Source organism: Myotis daubentonii, chromosome 13, assembly GCF_963259705.1.
Source record: "Myotis daubentonii chromosome 13, mMyoDau2.1, whole genome shotgun sequence".
Classification (NCBI taxonomy): Eukaryota; Metazoa; Chordata; class Mammalia; order Chiroptera; family Vespertilionidae; genus Myotis; species Myotis daubentonii.
This window is the reverse complement of record NC_081852.1, coordinates 30,387,020-30,408,237: the sequence shown is the minus strand read 5'-3', so window position 1 is coordinate 30,408,237 and position 21,218 is coordinate 30,387,020. Positions and strand designations below refer to the sequence as shown.

The window sequence follows — 21,218 nt, the reverse complement described above, 5'->3', positions numbered from 1 at the left end:
GAGGAATGCTTCAACAAGAGAAAACAATAAGGATTCCACCAAAATCTTTCATTATGGGCAGGTAAAGGGGTTTCTACATTGCCAGAGATCATTGTCTGGTGATTATAGTAGGTAGGGTTGTTGCTATCGAAGTAGGTCTGGAGATTAGAGAACTCATTAGAGTCCCTCTTGATGCTTCCATGCCCCCCAGTAACTATAAATGAGCAAGTGTAACAACCAAAGCACCACTAAGACATGAACCAGGGACCCAGGCCCCTCAGAGATGAAGGTGTAGATTACCCTGCTGTGTAAGCAACCTCCACATGCGGAAATGGTGGCTGAGGGTGAGAGGGACCTAGAATTGTGGAAGAAGAAGGTGATAATTATCAATGATGTCCTTGAAACCAATGGCAACAGTGGGGACTGTAGCTTGTCCAGTAACCCCTGTGACAAGCTACAAACTTGAAATAGTATGAGATAAAGTTAACATGGGCCACAAGTGGATGTGTGAGAGGCAAGAAACAGACTGTAGCAGAATCCACCCTTATGCCCTTGACACTTACCATGTTCTTGGCTATTTCCATTTCCCACTGCCAGCACTTTTAGCTGCTTGCCTCAGGGTTCTCTCTGTCCTGGAGCTGATGGGAAGTGCCAGGGAATTAATTCACCCCCACTCTGGAGCACCCATCCACCAATGCCTAGAGGACTTGATAAACACCCAGATCCCTGACTTCTTCAGTGGGACCACATCCACACTGCCTCCCAGACTTTTTTTATTTTTATTTTTTTGGGGGGGTGGTGCCTTTCCTTTGTTTCATTTTTCTACTCCTCTCGTATTTTCTTTGATCATATTCCAAGTAAATTAAGTCCTTGTCTCAGGTTTGTTTCTGAGGTGACACAAACTTGTTAGGGATGCATATTCTGTTAACAATTGCAGCCAAGAAAGTATTTACTGGACAGCTTCTCTTCTGTAAATAAACGAAGATTTGCTCCTCTTCTATGCACAAACCTATTGTTTTCATATCCCCTTTGAGGACCAAAAATAGATAGTACTTTTTCCTTTAGACATCCTTGTTCTCCTTAAAAACCTTGATTAGAAGGTGGGAGCAGCTATGGAAATTCTACACGTGGGGTGAAAATAACGTGAAAGTGAATGCATACAGAAAGGAGAGGACATGACTGTAACAAGTGATATTTATTCAGCACACCTGTGTACCAGATCCTCCGGAAAGTGCCAGGCATGCATTATTTCCTATTTTCCCAGCAGCGTTGTGATGTAGTCAGTACTGTTATCCCCACTTCACTGGTGAGAAAATGGAAGCATGCAGAATTCATACAGCTTCGATTTGGATTTGGGCTTGGCTGCCTTGGCATTCCGTGCATGCCCTCTCCTCTATGCTATGGGGACTCACTGAAATAAAACAAAGCAGACTTTGTACATCTCCTAAGATCATAGCTTAAGGCTATATAAGACTGTTGAAAGCTGAATAAGGTCAATGGAGCATATCAGTGTTAATTTCCTGGCTGTGATAGTATATTACAATTATGTAAGATGTTACCATTGGAATAAGCTGGGTGAAAGGTATATGGAATCTCTCTGTAATATTTCTTACAAGCACATGTGAATCTACATTTATATCAAGATATTTTTCAGTTGGTTTTAAATATGGGGGAATTGGACCATGAAATATATAGCAATTTTTATGTTTGCTTATATTGATTAAAATGTGGTTTTACTTTCACAAAATTATGAATGGGAAGCTTATTTACATTTTTTATGCCAAGGTTGGTCACTTATTTCTTTTTAATAAATAGAACAATGAGATCCAGCAATAAATGAAAACATTGGGTCTCCAACAAGAATTCTAAGTTTTTCATACCTTCCATGTCAACAAGGCATAGTGGAAATGATCCTGTCACGGTCATTAGGAGCCCTACCTTGTAACTCTAGGTTAGCCTTTTTCTAGCTTAGGCCATGTTCAACCTTTAGTAATCCTATGTAATAAAAGGCTAATATGAAATTGACCGAATGGCGGAATGACCGGTCGTTATGATGAGCACTGACCACCTGGGGGCAGATGCTCAACGCAGGAGCTGCCCCTGGTGGTCAGTGTGTTCCCACAGGGGGAGCACCACTCAGCCAGAAGTCCTGAGCCGGGCTCACTGCTGGCAAGCGCAGCTGCGGTGATGGGAGCCTCCCCCACCTCCACAGCAGTGCTAAGGATCCCTCAGGGGATATCCCACTGCCTGCGTAGGCTGGCTCCCTGGCCGGCAGTTGGACATCCCCCAAGGGGTCCCAGACTGCGAGAGAGTGCAGGCCAGGCTGAGGGACTCCCTCCAGTGCACAAATGTTGTGCACTGGGCCTCTAGTTAATAATAATTCAACACAAATATAATTTTATTTAAAACAACAGCATTTTGAATGTCCCTCCTTACTGAGTAGTCCTAAAGTATCTTATTTAATGTATAACAGGCAAGAACAATTTTTCTCAGATTTCTCTTCCCGAAATCATAGACCATGATCTAACCTTTTTTAATTTTTCAAACAAATGGATGGAGGACCTCAAATATATTTTAAAAAATTGAGACATCTGTTCAAATAGCCAAATGTTCCCCAGCCAGAACATCTCAAATCTCCTAGCAGCCTTTCTCCCTTACAAATATGGCTGATGTTCCAGTAGAGCAGACTTTCCCCAATAACTCACTCCCTCTTCAGCCAAAATAAAACTCACTTATCCCAAATGACTATGTCATTAGAGGAACATTTGCTAGCTGTGTGCATTGATCGAACTCTCCCTTTCAAGAGCATAGCCATGAGTAAAATAGCTGACACAGTCTCAGAGTTTTTCTCCGTCTTTGGTTTATATCTGGACAAAAAGGTTATGAGTTTTAAAAATGCCAAACTGTGACTTTATCCTGCAATTATGTTGCTGTGTTCCCATTCTAATACATATCTGACTGATACTATATTTTCTATCTTGACTGTTGAGTCACAATATTGGCATGGGGTGGGTGGGGGGAGGAGCTACTATCCCAGTACATCTTGTCAATGACTTTAAATCAGGTAGGCTTTAAAGGAAAAAGAGATGACCATTCCAAGCAAATATAGGCAATGAAAGAAAATCTTTTTGGGTTATTGTTCCAAGAGAAGGTTTTGATTAAAATAGTTTGCAGCAAATCATTTTAAAGGTAAGAAAAGCTTTGAATTTAGGCAAATACCATTTGAAACTTGTAAGAGGTGGTAGATACAAAGCGATATTTGAAATAAATTCAAAGATCAAAACAGAACAAAGTGAGCTGATGCAGGATTATATAAAGGCAACATTTTAAAGCTACCATCTTAAGAGTACTAACCAGGTATATTGTAGGATGTCCCACCACTAGGATTTGTCTGATTTTTTTCTTATGATCTGACGAGGGCTGTAGGTTTCTGGGGGAGGAAGATCAGAGGTAAACTAACATTTTCATCACATTGTATCAAGGGTCTATACTATTAGCATGCTATATAACTATGGATGTGGGGTTTTTAATATATTTTTACCTTTATTGATTTTTAGAGACAGAGGAAGGGTGAGGCATAGAGAGATAGAAACATCAATGAGAGAGAAACATCATCAATCAGCTGCTCCCTGAACGTCCCCCACTGGGGATCGAGCCAGAAATCCAGGCATGTGCCCTGACCAGAAATCGAAGCAGTGATCTCTTGGTTCATGGGTCAATACTCAACTGCTGAGCCACACCAACCGGGCTAAACTACTGATGTTGACCTTGATCAACAGGCTCAAGTAGTATTTGTCAGGTTCCTCCATTATACAGTACTCTTTTTCCCCTCTCCCTTTCCCCGCTGTACTCCTAGAAAGGAAGTCACTGTATGCAGCCCACAGCTAAGGAGTAGGGTGTTAAGCTTCACCTCACTGAGGGTGTAGTATCTACACAGATTAGTTGGAACCCTTCTTCATAGGAAATTTGCCTCTTTTCCTCATTACTTAACTTATCCAACCATTTACTCGTATCAATATGGGCTTGTGGATATTTGTCTTATAGTTTGGGCTGAACCAGAATGCAGTCTCACAGTGCTATACAATACAGTGTCCAGAGGAAACCAAGAACATGGGTTCAGGCCCTGCCTGTGCTGCTGAAACAATCAGTGCTGTTTATTAGAACAATTTCTTTCCATGTCCAGCTCTATCCCTACGAGGATAGCTCTGCTGTCATGGAAAATAGAAAGGATTAAAAGGTAAATGCTGAGCCCAGCCTTCCTCATTTCAGCCACACCTGATTTGTGACTTCTGCCTGCAATACTCATTTAAGAAATAGCAAAATGATTAATCCATGAAAGAGTGAGTCCCTAAGTCTTTTACGAGGGCTATCTGAGAATCAGAGAATGTGCTAAAGAAAGAACACTTTCCCCAGGATGCACTGTGGTTGAGACAGAGCCCTTATTTTATGTAGAACTCTTATTTTCCCACATGTCACCATTGGGTTATTGACTTTCCCAGAAGGCACACTTTGCTCCTGTAATTTAACTATGATATTGAAATAAGACTCTCTTACCTATCATGTGGAAATTCCTAGAAGCACATTTAGATGGTTAGTTCATTACCCAATAGACAAGGGTCTTTTGAACCCAGGGGAGGGCATTCCTGAGAAAAAAAGCTCTTCCCAACGAGGGGCAGGCCTGCAGACAGGAACAGTGCCTACACCACCATGTTCCCCCCAGTACCCGCACAGGGTAGATGATAAATATATGACAAGTGAATTGATTCATCAGAAGAAAGAAAATCAGACCTGTATCCCTGTCCTCTAACTGGCTCAGGCCTTGGGTAATCACTTCCTGACTCTGGGTCCCAGTTTTTCAGGGGCAGGAGTGGGGAGAGGCTGTTCGTTCCAACGATTAAAAAGCAAAAGCTTTAAAATGTGTTCCAGGAGCCGTGCTGAGAAAATGCCTTTGCTGGGTGGAAGTGGCCAGATTGATTGCAGTGGCGTGACAGACGCAGAAAATATTCAAGGCAGCCACTTCCAGCAGCTCAACAATTGTTCCTTAGATGAAAGGAAGAGTGAGAACAAACAATACAGCTATTCATCATAGATATTCTCCTAGATCGAGCCAGATTTCAGCAAAATTGACAATTTAACAATCATGCTTTTCTATTCTCTCCCCCTTTTGTGTGTTTGGTTTAATAATTTTTAAAACAACCTTTGAAAAAATGAGCTATTATTACAGAAGCAGGACATATGCGTTGGAAGAAAATAATAAAATACAAACAAGTAAAACTTTAAAAATAAAAACACATTTTTACCGTGCAGAGACCACCACGGTTAACACCTTAGTGCATGTCATTCTGGGTCGTTTTCTACATATGTATTGACATATATGTGTGTACTGAACTGAAATGAGGTTGTATACTATTTTATTCTCTCTCTTTTTTTTCAATCAATGACCTTCACATTACTATTTCAATGAATATCCAGACAATATTCATATTTTCCCAATTGATCCCAAAATGCCATAGCTCGTTTGTTGAAAACAATATCCAATTCAGAACAAAGATGGCATTGCATCTCTTAATTGTTTTACTATAGTCTCGTTTACCCTAATTCAGTGGCCCCTGCCTGGTGAAATAGGTGACTGCAAACATCCTGGAGAATTTCCCAGCTTCTGGATTTGTCTTTGCTGCTCTCCTGCAGTGTTAGTCAGCTTATTCTTGGACAATAGAAGTTCAGTCTAAAGACTTGAAGCACCATTGATACGGGAAGCCTGCCCCTGGATAAGTGTGATGACGGTCTGCTATCACACTGCACTGTACAGTTGTCACCTCACACCTAAGTGTGTATTCATGTGGTACCACTTTGATGCTATGGGAATGCTCAGTTGTCCTTCAACCATCTAGTGATTTGAACACAACTTGATCATGCCCGCCTGGATTAATACTTTCATTATGGTTTCCAAAATGATATTTTTCCTATGGTTTCTTTCTTTGAATATTAATTGCTCATCCCCCTTTAAGCATCACAACCATCCTAGCCTCACGTGAATTCTCAGGGAACCATGTCAAAGGTCTCTGTGACCTTCCTGCCAGGATGACCGCATATGAATGTCCCAACATCCACATTTCCCTTGTGCTGCTCAGCATGGGGGATGTCAACCTGGTCACTTCTGCAGGGACTAGTGTCTGGTGCCTCTGTTTTACACCATTTGAACTGGCCCTGGAGGAAGTGCAGCTGGGCGGGGCTCATCAGCTTCCTAAGTGGGGTGGTGATGTAGGTCTTAGAAATAGGCACCTTCTGAAGTCCTGTGCACATGTCAATCAGAAGCCTTCAAAACCATTTTTCCCCTTGTGGAGTTTACCCTCTCCTCCTCCTTCTTCCTTATTACTGCCCTATCATGCTCTCATCCAGTGATGGCGAACCTTTTGAGCTCGGCGTGTCAGCATTTTGAAAAACCCTAACTTAACTCTGGTGTCGTGTCACATATAGAAATTTTTTGATACTTGCAACCATAGTAAAACAAAGATTTATATTTTTGATATTTATTTTATATATTTAAATGCCGTTTAACAAAGAAAAATCAACCAAAAAAATCAGTTCGCGTGTCACCTCTGACGCACGTGTCATAGGTTCGCCATCACTGCTCTAATCTAAAGTCTAGTAGGAAGGCGTCAACCCTACCTAAGTCAAATTCACTTGCCCCCATCATTTGTCCTCATGACCCCCAAACACATGACCATTGGGACAATGGACTCCTGAAATTCTTGAGCTATGGATACTGAAAGTGAAAGAACACAGTTTTATGGAGCTCATCTGGGGTATCAGGCATTCTGTTAGGAACATGTCTTAGTCAGCTCAGGCTGCTAGAAGAGAATCTCATAGAATGGGCGGCTTATAAACTATAGAAATTCATCTCTCACAGTTCTGGAGGCTGGGAAGTTTAAGAGCAAGGTATCTGATGAGGGCCCACTTTGTGGTTCACAGATGGCCATTATTTCACTGTGTCCTCACCTGGAAGAAGGGGCAGAAGAGCTCTCTGGAGCCTCTTTTATAAAACCACTACTCCCAATTCATGAGGTTGGAGCAATGGCCAAAAGGCTCCACCTTCTAATACTACCACACTGAGGATTAAGTTTCAGCATATGAATTGGAGGGTGGGGTGAGGCGCAAACATTCCGTCTATAGCAGACCATAGTTCTGCAACACCAACTTATGGATGAAGAAACTGAGGATAGAGATACTAAGGTTCTTGCCCTGTGTTTCAGACACTCAGTTGCCTATCTGACCACATTACCCTTTGCTGGCAGAGTTCACCTCTCACTCTGGAGGCTGAAAATGTCACAGCTATGACAAGGGCCTGTGACTCATTGAGGCCAGAGACCCTCAAAGAGAAGTCTCAAGGGGCTCCTGAGATTTCCCTTCCTTGTAAAAAGGCATGCCTTAGAAGCAATTACTTCTCTCCACTTTTATTTTCTTCCGCTGTAATTGTGTGGGAATTACACACAATTACCTTGGGTTACGACAAACATCTTGCTACCATAAGATAATATGTTTGAGGACAAAAGCCAACATACTGATGATGTCAGATCAGAAGGATAAATAGAACTGAATATCTGATGGAATCAATGGAATTACTTTAGCAGCCTTGGAACTACCCAGGATCTCAACCTCCTCTTCTATTAAATAGTAAATATCGTCTAAACACCCTAATTAATACACCTAGGGAAATCAAAGAATAAGAGTTTGAACCCACCCCGCGTGTCTCCTGTGAAGATAAGTTTCAACTCCCCAGTTCTGGTTTGCTTCTACTAGACCCTAGAATTCAAAGAAGACTCAGAGACTGCTACCCCTGCCACATTCCACCCAGCTCCCTGCAAACATGTGGCCTAAATGCTCAGCTCTTCACATATTTTAGGTCTTGCATTCTAATGGTTTGGTCTGTGATTTATTGGCTGATATTGGATCCAAGTCTTCCCCTCCATTGAGGTTTGAACAGGCCCTTAGGATCCAGCTCTGGGGAAGGCATTTCAAGCACAAGCATTCATTTTTGTGCCTGCAAGGGCCAGCGAAGAGCCTGGTGGCTGCCTGGTAGCCCAAGACAAATACATGCAAATCCTCCCAGTCTTCAGAGTATGCTCCTAAGCAGCAGTGCTTTGTGCTTGTAGCCTCTACGTGTGTGTGTGTGTGTGTGTGTGTGTGTGTGTGTGCGCTCCCACATGCAATGTTCCTATCCTCTGCAATATTGCATTTTGACATTTTCCTTCCAGGTGTATACTACTTACCCCTTCAAAACTCACCTTCCACAAAATCCATGTAATATGTACTTTTGTACTGTGGTTAAAGTGGCAGGTAAACACTTTAATTGCTCCCTTAGCAGAACTGTACTTTTAAGGACTGCCAATGCTTTAACCCACCGCAGAGAGTCACGCAGGAACTACAGGTGCTGAGGCCACCTGCTGGGAAGGAGTTTTTAGTTCTGAGGGTTTTTTCCTGTGTCCCTTAGTCCTTCCTGCAGCCACAGATGTGACTGGTATGGCAGTCCCAGAGCCTTAGCACAAATGTGAACAGTGTGGCCAAGAGCAGGCAGGACCCCATAGTGTTGCCTCCAATCCAGGAGCCTTCAAAGTCAGGAGCTGTGTCTGTTTTTCTGTAGTATTTGGAATTGCAGGTGCCTTATGACCCTTTTGGAGGGAGGGAAAGAACAACACAGGAAATGATTAATTTGGGGAGCAGGTGGAGAGGGCATAAATTGCTTTACCCAGTTAATCACAATCATTGTTCCTTGCCCTTGTTGGAATATGTAGCCAGAATCCTGTAAGCAGATGTGCATTTCTTGATATGGAAGGATCTCCACTCAGGGTCATGGGACCCCCAGTTCACTTGTCAGACGTGAAGGGTCAGTAAAGCCGTGCTCAGCCAATAGTCATGACTCGGGGAAGCTTGTGTCCAGGACCCTGCAGTCTACCCCTTCCTGGCTCACTCTCTCCTCTCCTCTCCTCTCCATTCCAAGCCAGTTTACCTACGCAAATCTCTTGCACTCTGTTTTTCTCCCCTGTTAAAACTTCCTCTCAGCTAAACCTTGGGAAATGTTAAGGATGAGGAAGAGCTTAATGGCTTGCTCTCCTGAGGTCCACTCGTGTGTCCAGGAGGAATGAAGCCCTTATGGAGAAACTCAGAAGGCAAGACCAGAGATGAAGCGATCAGGGCTGCCTGGCTGCTCCTCAACCCACTTGGGACACACAATGATATGAACATGGACTGAATATTTGTTTAAAATTTACATTAGATCCTAACCCCCAAAGTGATGGTGTTAGGAGGTGGGACTTAGAGATGGTTAGGTCATGAGGGTGGAGCCCCCATGCTGGGATTAAGGTCCGTATAAGAAGAGGAAGAGAACCAGCTCTCCCTCTCTGCTCTCAGCCATGAAAGGGTACAATGAGAAAACAGCCATTCGCAAACCAGATGGTCCTCCCTGGGACCCAGCCATTGTGGCACACTGATCTCAGACTTTCAGCCTCCAAAGGCATGAGGAAAAAAATTCTGTTGCTTATGAGCCACTAAGTCTGTGGTACTTTGTTATGGCAGCCCAGATTGACTGGGGCAAACACCATGTAAGTACGGCTTCATCATCATCCTTGTCCTCGGGGCCAGGACGGAGTGAGCCAGTGAGGCACCCACCTGCAGAGTCATTTTGGACCCTCACTTAGTCGCAGCCCTGATTGTCATCATCAGTGAATCCTTAGCAGGCCCTAGGCCCTGTTTCAGGCCTTTATGTGTATTAATTGAATCAGAAGAGGAAATTGTGCCCAAACTACACAGCTAATGAAGGGTGGAACTTGGATTTAAACTGGCAACAATAGTTAAACAGATCCCCTAAGGTTCTTTCCCACAACTTTATTGAGATATAATTGACAAATAGAAATTGTATCTATTTAAGATCTAAAATTCGATTATTTGATATGCATAAGCATTGTGATAGGATTAGCACAATCAAGCTAAGGTTCTGGTGTTGGGAGACTGGGGAGCCTCAGGACATTCACTCCGTTCCTCACTCTTAGCACAAACATATCTCTGCGAACTTCGGACTTTAGGACATCTGTGCGTTGAAGCAGTCCATCGTTAAGAATGATAAGTTGGTCAATAAGGGTCTACCAGTGACTAACAGTGTGACCACAGGCAAATCAATCAACCTCTCCAGACCCGTAAGGAAACTGAAAACTCACACACCATCCCAGCGGAAGTAAGTGATAAAGGGATTGAGGAGCACAGGTGCAAGATAACAGGAAGTATATGAGGTTCTGGACGTCAGCAAAGGTCCTGCTCCACCCGTCCATTTCCTCATGCCATTTGTTGTCAACCTGCGCTGGCCAAGCCAGCATGCTTGTTGGTGAAAGTCAGCTGCGGGTTGGGTTGCAGGTCCGTGAAGTGCACGCAGTTTCCAGGATGCATCACTGGTGGCCAGAAGCTAATTCCTAACTTGAAGCAACTGAAAACATTACCTCAACATTTTACAGTAACAGCAGACGCAGATGCCAAGCTCTCTGGCTGAACCAAGACATCTGTGAAATGTGGACACAATTCAATTTAAGTAATAGAATAGGAGCAGCCTGGACTTGTGTTTCTGCACGACTCTCTGCTTAGTTCAGATGGGACCCACTACACCGCCTGATTTCTCAGCAGGCAGTTTAGCCTACAGGAGACATTCCATATTCAGGAACAAATCTCATTTCCTCTCAGCCTGAAGGAGACAGCAAAAGCCAGATGGCCCTTCAAGGCTGTTCATTATGCTCAGGGACCCCAAGATGGATGCGGCCTACTTCTGGACTTTTCCTCCGAAACCACAAGGTGGTGCTGAAGCACAGAAAATGCTTCCTGAGGTTGCAGGCGTTACCTGCTGCGAGGAGGGAAAGGGGGAGCGCAAAGGTCCGTTTTCCAGGTGACGGAGCAAAAACGGAAAATGCAGCCAAGGCAGGGTCTCGGAAGGAAGGCCGCAGCACACAGTGAATTCCCTCTTATCCTAGGGAAGCCACAGATATTTGGGTTTCGGGAATTCGAAGCTGCAGGTAATTTTGGTCTGAACATTTAAAGGAGCTTAAAGAACAGTTTAGTAGTCAAACTGGTTGGTAATGAAGCCAGAACGAAGCAATGGGCCAGGCAATTAATGTAATTGGCCTCAGAGCTGAAAAAACCCACCATGTCTTCATTATATATTCTTCACCTACTGTTTAGGGCTGTGTGTGTTTTCAGGTGGGATAAGCAGTGAAGGAAACCCCCCAGGAAACTTTAGGCAACTGCAAGTCACTTCCCCCAAAAGCCAGGGATCAGAGAGAGAGAAAGAGGACGGCCTTCCCACTATCTTTCTAGACCTACACTGACAATAGTGTATTCATAAGTGGCTGTTGGGTACATTCTGAGTAGAAATGGGCTATAATATTAAAATACACACTGGAGTTCAAAAAATCTCAACTATATTGATAACATGTTGAAATGATAACAATTTGGACCTATTGGGTAAAATAAAATATAAAAATTAACCCTTCCTGTTTCTTTTCACTTTTGATAACGGAGAGTCGTTTAAAATGGAATCGGGAGGCCAGTGAGGAAGCAGGGCCTGCCAAGTCTCCCGTCTCAGGTCTTGGAACTCTGGTTGAGTTGCTGACCTATTGCTAAACAATTCACGGTTGAACAGCAAACATCCTGGACCAATGATTGTTGTGTGGACATATACGGCCTTTAGTTCCTCCTCATCATGTTGACCAAACCATTTGCATTCTCACCTTGAAAGAAACCAATCCATTTTGATAATCAGCATCTTCCATTTTCATAATGGTCCTAACCAATCCCAGCTGACCCAGCCAACAACCTTCACTGACATGGAGGACCTCATGAGAACTGCTTCTTGTGGTTTTACCCTTTATAAACCCTGTCTTTCTTTGTTCCATTCGCAGCAAAATTTAGGTTGCTACCTGAACCTATGCCCCAGATTGTAATCCCTCCTTTGTTCAAATAAATACTTTTTTTTTTTCAATCCTCACCCAAGGATATTTTTTCCATTGACTTTTAGAGAGAGTGGAAGGAGGAAGGGAGGAAGAATGAGAGAGAAAAACATCCACGTGAGAGATACACATTGATTGGTTGCTTCATGAGCATCCTGACTGGGGCCGGAATGAACCTACAACCCAAAACACACGCTTTTATTTGGTTCCTAAATTTTTTAAAAATTAAATATGTGAACTTGCATTGTTTTTCTGTAGGATATTGCTGCTCTAGGAATAGGGCACAAGATAGCACTTAAGATATTGAAATACTTCGATCTCAATGGAATGATAACCCTACCCTAGTACCCCAGCCCCTCCTTGTGTCCCCATGGCCTTGACTGCTCTGTCCATCAGGCCTGAAGTGCCTGTCACCCAGTCAGCACCCTCATTCCCTGTGTCCATCCCACCACTCCCAGTTAGGGCCTGGACTCACAGGACAGTTGTCATTCTTGGCATCAGTGCTGGCCCCCTGCAAATGTCCCATGTCCATCTGGCACCCACTTAGTCACCAGGCCATGGTTGTTGGTGAGAAATGAGACTTTGCAGTGACTACCAGTGGACAAATATTTTGCATCTCCCCACACCTATAAAACTTGCACTCATCTCTATCATGACATGTATCAATTTGTGCTCTAATTGTATGTCATTCTTTCCGAGTAGAATATGAGCTCATGGGTAGCAGAACAACCTTTACCAGTCCTTTATTCCCTCCTCTCAGTACTGTGAGCTTATGAATGTGTACATGCTGCACATATGTCCTTTGTATATGTATATATTGGCTTAAGGTGAGAAATGCAAAAACTCCTAAGTGGTGTGAGGAGGCCATGTAGGAGCCCTGCAGGTCAGCCTCCCACATCAGAAAGGAGGCTGACTTCTCCCAAGACAGTGGTTGGCAAACTGTGACTCGCCAGCCACATGCGGCTCTTTGGCCCCTTGAGTGTGGCTCTTCCACAAAATACCACGTGCAGGCGCGCAGAAGTCGGTTTTCGGCCTGGGCGAGTCTATTTTGAAGAAGTGGCATTAGAAGAAGTGGGGGGTGTCAGTCGGTCGGGCGACAGGAGACGTGGCGAAGGCCGGCCGCAGGATTCATGCACGAGTTGAATGAGCCAGTCAGTCAGGAGTCTCATTGTGCAGTGGTTAGTGCTAATCTCGTCTGCAAACCACACGCGGTTGACAAAAGTACCTACTTGAAGCATAAAGTTATCTGTATTTTTTCAACCAGCTGCAAATCCTACAGGTATTTTTGTCATCAATTTAAGAATTGTAATTCTTTTGTGTTGGTGGCTTTATTATTATAAACTGAAACATTTTTTAGGTGCCCTGTTTGAGATGGCTACAAAGAAGAAGCAAAGAAAAACGGAAGATGAAAACCGTGAATTTAAAGTGGAATGTGCCTACCTATATAGTTTAAGTTTAAAAATTTGGCTCTCAAAAGAAATTTCAATTGTTGTACTGTTGATATTTGGTTCTGTTGACTAATGAGTTTGCCGACCACTGTCCCAAGAGATTCCGAGGTCAGTTTCCCTTGGGGGTTAAGCTACTTGGGAAGAACAAAGAGCAGGAAATCTCTGAAGGGTTTACACAGTGTAGAAAGTTAGGATCTAAAGTTTAACTATTTTGTCAGAAATCCACGTGGAATAAAATGACTAAGTCACTTTCATTCTGTGCTTCAAGGTCTCAATCTGATTTGGTTCTTCAGACTCAGGTTAATTCTGTTTCTAATTTATAGATGTCTGTCTCTCCAAGCTCTCATTTGACTCAGAAATTCTAGGAGACAGAATAAACCAGCTTTCTCTTCTGGGATTATAGCTCTTACATAATTTTTGCAACAATGGGACTTGGAAATGAGGCCATTTTCATCTAGATTACTGGAAGAAGAGCTGATATTGCAGCCCTGGCTCAGCAGTAATGAATCCCTTATTGGCTTAAAAGAACAGGCATTGGATTACTTTGCACCCTGGGAGAGAGCTAAACAGAAATAAGGGAATCAGACCTGTGGCCCAACACCTATGCAGCCACAGCTAGGCTTTCCCTGAAGTGCAAGAAAAGGACTCAGTTCCAGGGCTTTCTCTCAACACTCTAATAACAACTGCTGTGGAGGTGACAGCGTGTGGAGGGAATGGCTCGTCCATCTGACTGCATAGAGCTTATTTCCCAGACACCCAGCTGCTTCCACTAGAAGAGGAGGAGGATTTTCCCCTTAGGGGCATGGGCCATAAGAGTTGGGCAAAGAAGTGTTGATTGGTAGCCCAGCCAGAGTGGCTCAGTAGTTGAGCGTCAACCTATGAACCAACAGGTAACGGTTCAATTCCCAGTCAGAGGACATGCCTGGGTTGCAGGCTCAATTCCTAGTAGAGGGTATGCAGGAGGCAGCTGATCAGTAGTTCTCTCTCATCATTGATGTTTTTTTCTCTCTCTCCTTTTCTATTTGAAATCAATAAAATATATATTTTTCAAAATCTTGGTTTGATGTCTACTGTGTTCAGACACTGTTCTACATGTAGCTTAGTGTATAAAGCAGATATTGTCCCTACCAATTCTCAGCGAGGACCTGTCAGGAAAGCCATACATACACCCAGACTTCTTTTCCTTTACCTCTCACTGATAATGCATTAAGAAGCCTATTGAGTCAACCTTCTAGATCTTTCTATCATCCTCTCCTCCACCACCATCCAACTATCTGTCATCTTCATCTGGACTTCAAATGGCCTTTTACAGCCTCCCTGCCTCCAGTCTTGCCCCTCCCTCCTACCATCTCCTTGATGTACATGTACCATCTCCTGTCAGAGGGAAATTTCTGAAATGCAAATTTGACCACATCACTCCTCTGCTCAGAATTCTTTCGTAGAGTATATAATGAAAAACTTGGAGTTTCTTATAACAACAACAACAACAACAACAAAAAAATGCCTTTCTACCTCTCAACCCAGCAATTCTGCTTCTAGGTATTTCTCCCAAGAGAAGTAAAAACATATAGTCACAAAAAGACTTGTACAGTAATATCCACAGTAGCTTCATTTGTAATAACAACAACAACAAGGAAAAACACACACAAAACACCTAAATATCCATTAACAGGAGAAAAATTATCAAATTATGGTGCATTCATACTTTAAAGTACTGCTCAAAAAAAAAAAAAATAAAGTACTGCTCAGCATTTTTCAATGGACTATTAAAAACACAACACTATAGATTAGACTTATCAGATTTATTAAATAAAAATACAACTCCAAGTATTTCATGGGCATACTTTTACTAAAAATTATTTGTTGTTTTTCTAAAATTCTAATTTAGCATCCTATATTTTATCTGACAAACTTAACATGGCTTAACCTCAAAAAACATTATGTTAGCCCTAACCAGTTTGGCTCAGTGGATAGAGCACCAGCCTGCAGACTCAAGGGTCCCAGGTTCGATTCTGGTCAAGGGCATGTACCTTGGTTGTGGGCACATCCCCAGTAGGGAATGTGCAGGAGGCAACTGATCGATGTTTCTCTCTCATCGATGTTTCTAACTCTCTATCCCTCTCTCTTCCTCTCTGTAAAAAATCAATAAAATATATTTTTTAAAAACACATTATGTTAAGCAAATGAAGTCAGACACAAAAGAGTAGATCCTAAATGTTTCCATTTATATGAAGTTCATGAGAAGGCAAAATTAAGTTTTGGTGATAGAAATAAACAGTGATTTACCCCAGAGAGTGTGGATTGAGTGCAGGGAAGCATAAGAAAAATTTCTGGGGTAATAGAAATGTTGGTGGGATGGTAATTACAGAAGTATACACACTTACCAAAACTCATCAACTGCACACTTAATTTCATCTCAATTAAAAAAACAAAACTTACCTTCCATGGATTCTCAATATGAAAACTAGTGAGTATAGCATACAAAATCCTTCCTTTTCTTGCCATTACTTATCCAGTATCTTCCCTTTATCCTGAATGAGTCCTACTGGCCAACCTAGGTGGAACTCTCAGTATTTTAGCCTCAGCTTTGGCTCTCTCCTATACACTGAAGACTTGCTGATATTGAGACCCACTTTCTGCTCTAGTCCACTGTAGCTTGCAATCCACCTTCATTCACTTATAGCACTGTCCTCATTGCATTGTTGTCACCCTCTGTACCACACTAGACTGTAAATTCCTGGAGAGGAGGGGTCTTCATGGAGTACAATGCAAGGCATCTAGTAACTCTCCATAAATGAAGGAACCAGTCACTCATTCCAACCTCTCTCCTTCATTCTCTACCTAGAAGCTTAATACTTTCATTTTAAATTTTTTTCAAATACAATATTAAACACATTCGCACATGTATAAAAGATATTCAAATGGCCAGAAGAAAATGAATGAAGGGCAAGTATCCTTCATTCCCCAGTTGCACAGTGGCCCTAACCAGAAGCAACCACATATTTAATTCTGGATCATTCCAGAAATGTTCTATGGATAAGCAAGCATATTTTATGTGTGTTATAGTATATGTGTACTAGTATTTATATGTCCCTCCTGCTTATATAAGTGAATTGCCACTCACATTCCCTATTCATTTTATGTCCGATTCTTTGCCCCCAAGAGGTGGTCCCTGCTTACCTCATTATCCAGATTCCCCTGCTGGCTGGTTTCCAATTAATTTGTCTATTGAGAGACAATGGAAGGGTGTTGGAGAGTCGGACGATATAGAAGTTTGGGTATCTCCTCTTTCTCTGCTTTTGCCCCATATTTCTGGTGGTAGCTGCATCCCTCCACACCTTTAGTTCCTGCATGCAGCCCCTACTCCAGGCGCCACCTTCTTCAGCCCTTCAGCTCCAGGGATGTACCTTGGACTAGTTTTCCTGGAAACAGACTCAGATGGAGAGGTGCATGCAGATGGCTTATTGAAGTATGCCTTGAGAGATACACCTGTAAGGGAAGGAGAAAAGCAGAATTGTCCAGGAGAAGCTAACATGAAATACAATTCAGTGAGGCCTAGTTGATGCTACAGGGTGCTCTGGAGCTGGGATGGCCCTTCAGAATTGTCCTAAATTGAGACAAGGGGGCTGGGCTCTTTTATCCCTGAATCAGCTAGTCACTGGCCATAGCCACCCCCAGGAATGAGTGTAGCCTGAATGAAGCTGTTGTAGCTGAGCGCAACCCAGGGAACAGTCTGCTATGAGCCAACAACAGTTGATATTTCCAGCCACTGGGGATGGGTGCATCAGCCCTGAAAAGGAGGCCTAAGTAGAGAACCACAGTTTCCAATATAGGGTGGTAGAGGCTTCCCATTGGTACTTCCAGGTGCCTCTGCCCACACCTCTGCCCAGAGTCCTTTCATTAAAGTCTCAACATTTGAACTATCTGGGGCAAATTCCATTTCCTGATGGGATCTTGACTGCTACACATACAATACCCACATGCTACACACACACACACACACACACACACACACACACACACCCTACACTTTCATTTAATATGTCTTAAGTAAGGGGGCGGGGAGAATGGGAGATATCTGTAATACTATCAACAACAAAATATATTAAAAACTATGTCTTGAAACACAGTCCATATCAATACACTCAGTCTATCCTTGTCTTCAATGGCTGTGCAGTAATTCCTTATATCAATATAGTATAGTGCATTTAGCAAGTCCGCTTCTTAAACATGGAAGTTGTTTTCAGCTCTTCTCTTATAATCATTGCTGCGGTGATCACTGTGTGCACTTTTTAACACATCTACAAGACTAGTGTAAATTCTTAGTAGTGAAGTGGCTGGATCAAATGCTATGCATATTTTAATTCTGATATTGCTGAATTGTCTATGAATAGTTTATTCCAATGTCTGTCATCCTGAACATATGAGAGTGGCTGTATCAAAACTCCTTCACCAAACCCGGGTTCACGCCTGTAAAGGAAGTCTGTTTGATTTGAGGGCTCCAGGGGGCATGCAGTCCTCTTACCCTTCTCTTCCACCCCCACATGCCTCTTTGCATACATACTTATTGTTGGACAGCAGAAGATCACTAAGACTATGTGTGGTTTCACCAGCCATTTTTTCAACAGTATTTTTGCTTTTCCTTCATTTAGATCTTATTATACTTCGCTGTCAGGGCTCCAATTTCAGGCATAGGAAGAATTTCCATCTGGGCTTTCTCCCCTCTGAGTTTGGGATGTCCTTAGCAAGTCCATTAAGCATCTAGAGCTAGAAAACTGGAAGTTAACCTGTCATACATAAATGCACCTTATTGTGTATCAGTAATCAGACCAGTGCCCCACATTCTGAAAACTCTCAGACACTCAGCATGTGTTTGCTGCTTGAGGATCCTTGTGATCTCACCTTGATGCCTCTTTATGGGCATTATAACATCATAAAGGAGGAATAATCAGCTTTCAGAAAAAATTCAGCTTGATCAATCTCACCACCTCATTTCCAAATTTCCCCTTTAATGTCCTCCCATACAAACATAACATATGGATGTATTTCGTTTGTTTTGACTAGGAACATTATTATGTGAATTGCACTCTCTAAAATTAGTTCTGGAACATTCTTGGAAATGGAAGCTAAGTTATATAATGTCAGGAACACAAAATGAAGAGCCACCTGCTATTTCATCTAATATGTTATTTCATCTCATGCTTTAATCTCTTGGATTTAAAAGGAGCTCCACTTGATTTTAATAGAAGTAGATGTCATCCCGTACAACCTGATAGGCTTGTCACCTCCCATCAGACTTTGAGATACAACCTGTGAAAAACAGACTATCTGAAAGGTCCCAAGAGGTGAGAGCAGAGCTCAGGCCAGAGCTGATGACTTCCAGACACAAAGGCAGAACAGGGCATTCTCAGGTTATTGAAGCACCTCGCTATTGGTAAGGGCTAAATGCTGCCCTTTTCCTTCCTATTATCAGGAAGACATGACTCAGGGGGGCAGATCTTGGTTGCTTCTCACTTGAGCAACGTGCAATAGGGCTCAGTTAGCACATAGAATCTGACTGAAGTCCCAAGTGCTCATCCCAGCTCTGTGCCCTACAGCAATTCCTCAGCCACTGGAGTCCTCAGTTCTCTCCTCTGTACAATGGTGAGACCATCATTGTTGGCATGTGTTGCCTATGTCACATGCTTGTTATGAGGATAAAATGAGATATCAGATAAGAAAGCTCTTTTATAAAAACAGTCAGTGCTGTAGAATCAAAGGGGGTTATGACTTCTCACCTCATCCAGAGCATCTGCCACCCAACAGGCCCAACCAGAATGGCTTGTCTTAGTTTACTTAATGCAGTAGAGGAAACTTTCATAGAAACGAAGGCCAGGGGTCACCCGTTAGTCAGACAAACATTTCAAGTTGTTTTTCCTGAACTGTGGGTGAATTTGTAACAATCTGTGCATCCTCCCCCAGGACATCCCCACACGTGCTTACCATGGATGATCAAAGTCAGGAATTTGTTTTTGGTCATGAGGCAAAACAACACTAATTGTCCCTGTATTTAAACCTCTCATGGGGACAGAAACAGTAATTTGGGGCCAAATAATCCCAGGCTCAAGTCAGTTCAACAGTTAACAATATTTTCATCATATATATGATGAAAGTCTTGTGAGGACCTTTAGAGTTTAGGAGAAAGAAAATTCACTGAAAATTCATTTAAGCCTAAGCAACCAGCCGACCGGTCAGTAGCTATGACACACAATGACCACCAGGGGGGCAGACGCTCAATGCAGGAGCTACCGAGCTGTGGTGACTTGGCAGTTGTGTTTCTTGGGTGATGCACCCGGAACCAGAGAGGAGGGAGCCCGATTCCAGGGTGCGTCACCCGAGAACTTCCCTCTCGCAATCCGGGACTTCTCGGGGGATGTCGGAGAGGAGGTTTCAGCGCGATCCCCGCAGGCCAGGCTGAGGGACCCCACCAGTGCATGAATCTGTGCACCGGGCCTCTAGTATAAGAATAAAATGCCTTAGAAGTTGTCTATATTCATGGTCTCCCTTGTGTACTGACTGCTCCTCCAAACTATTTGTCAAGGTCAACAAATGATCTCCACACGGCTAAAGCCAACTGATCATTTTACCTGATTGTGGTTAAACTCCTTATTTTAAGAGGCAGCTTATTAACTGGCATCCTTCAGACAATTGACTGTAAAGCAAAATGCCCCAAAATTCTGTTCATGAAAGAGAAATTGTTTAGCACTGCTAATGTATATTGTGTATTTTACCTGTTCAATAAAATAGTCCTTCTAAGAAAAAATGAGATATTCTTTCCATAAAATTAGAGCTCTCCTTTTCCTGGAATGTCCTGAGTTAAGATAATCCTACAGTGATTGCTAGAAGTTGAGGCTCTCTGAGGCTATGGGACTTCCCAGCCAGCAGTACAGGATGGATATACCATTCAGTCATGACCTCCCAAGACTTGAACTCCTGGTTCTTGGAAATTGTTTCTCATGGGGCCTTCAAAAGTTGGTGGCTGAACCTTATCTTTTGATGACATGGTCACTCTAGAGAAAATTAGATCACCGGCTGGCTCCTAAGTGGAGAGAGAGGGAGAGAGGAAGAGAGAGAGAGAGAGAGAGAGAGAGAGAGAGAGAGAGAGAGAGAGAAGTGAGGAATTATTAAAATCAGGGAAGAGGGTCCCCAGCAAACTCTCTTAGTTCAAGCTTTCCCGAGCTCAGCCACAGGCACTTGGAATATCAAGAAATACCTTTTAACTCACAAAAGAAAGATTGTATTCTAATCAATATAATTTCATTATTGTGTTTTTAAAAAGCTAATTCTTAAGAAATAGGTAAGTTATAAATAATTATTTCTATAAATATCACATCTCTATACACTAAAAGCTTGGCTTTAGTAGCAACCCTCCCAGCTAGGCCCCATATCCCAGACATGTTAGAAATCAAACCTTTCTCATTTTGTTTTTGGAAATGACATATATGTTGTTCATAGCATGAAAATTACGTTTTGAACCATACAACAAGGATCATAATCCCCATTTCATAGGGCTATTAATAGGGATAAATAAGATAATGTGCTTGGATTTAAAAATTCCATTAATGACTGATGAGACCATCATTAAGAATTTAAAAAAAATTTTGAGAGTACATTTATTAAAGCTGGGGACAGTTAAACAAGGAAGGGCTTCTATCTAGGACAGAAGAAGCAGCAGGAGAGAGCCTTGGCGGGGCTGCTGACAGCTCACTGGAAGGTCAGAGAAAAGAGGGCTTTGGAGATAGATTAGGGGGTTAGCCCAGGACAAGTT

At 42.7% G+C, this 21,218-nt stretch overlaps 1 long non-coding RNA gene across 1 annotated transcript; it reads right to left on the bottom strand.

The window, feature by feature from the left end:
• Window positions 1–1,166: 1,166 nt before the first annotated feature.
• LOC132214534 (uncharacterized) lies at window positions 1,167–20,486 on the bottom strand. Its single transcript, XR_009448303.1, has 3 exons — window positions 20,352–20,486; window positions 16,592–16,900; window positions 1,167–1,390 (listed from the first exon to the last, which is right to left on the bottom strand). It is a non-coding gene; the product is annotated as an uncharacterized LOC132214534 (long non-coding RNA).
• Between the last annotated feature and the right edge of the window lie 732 nt (window positions 20,487–21,218).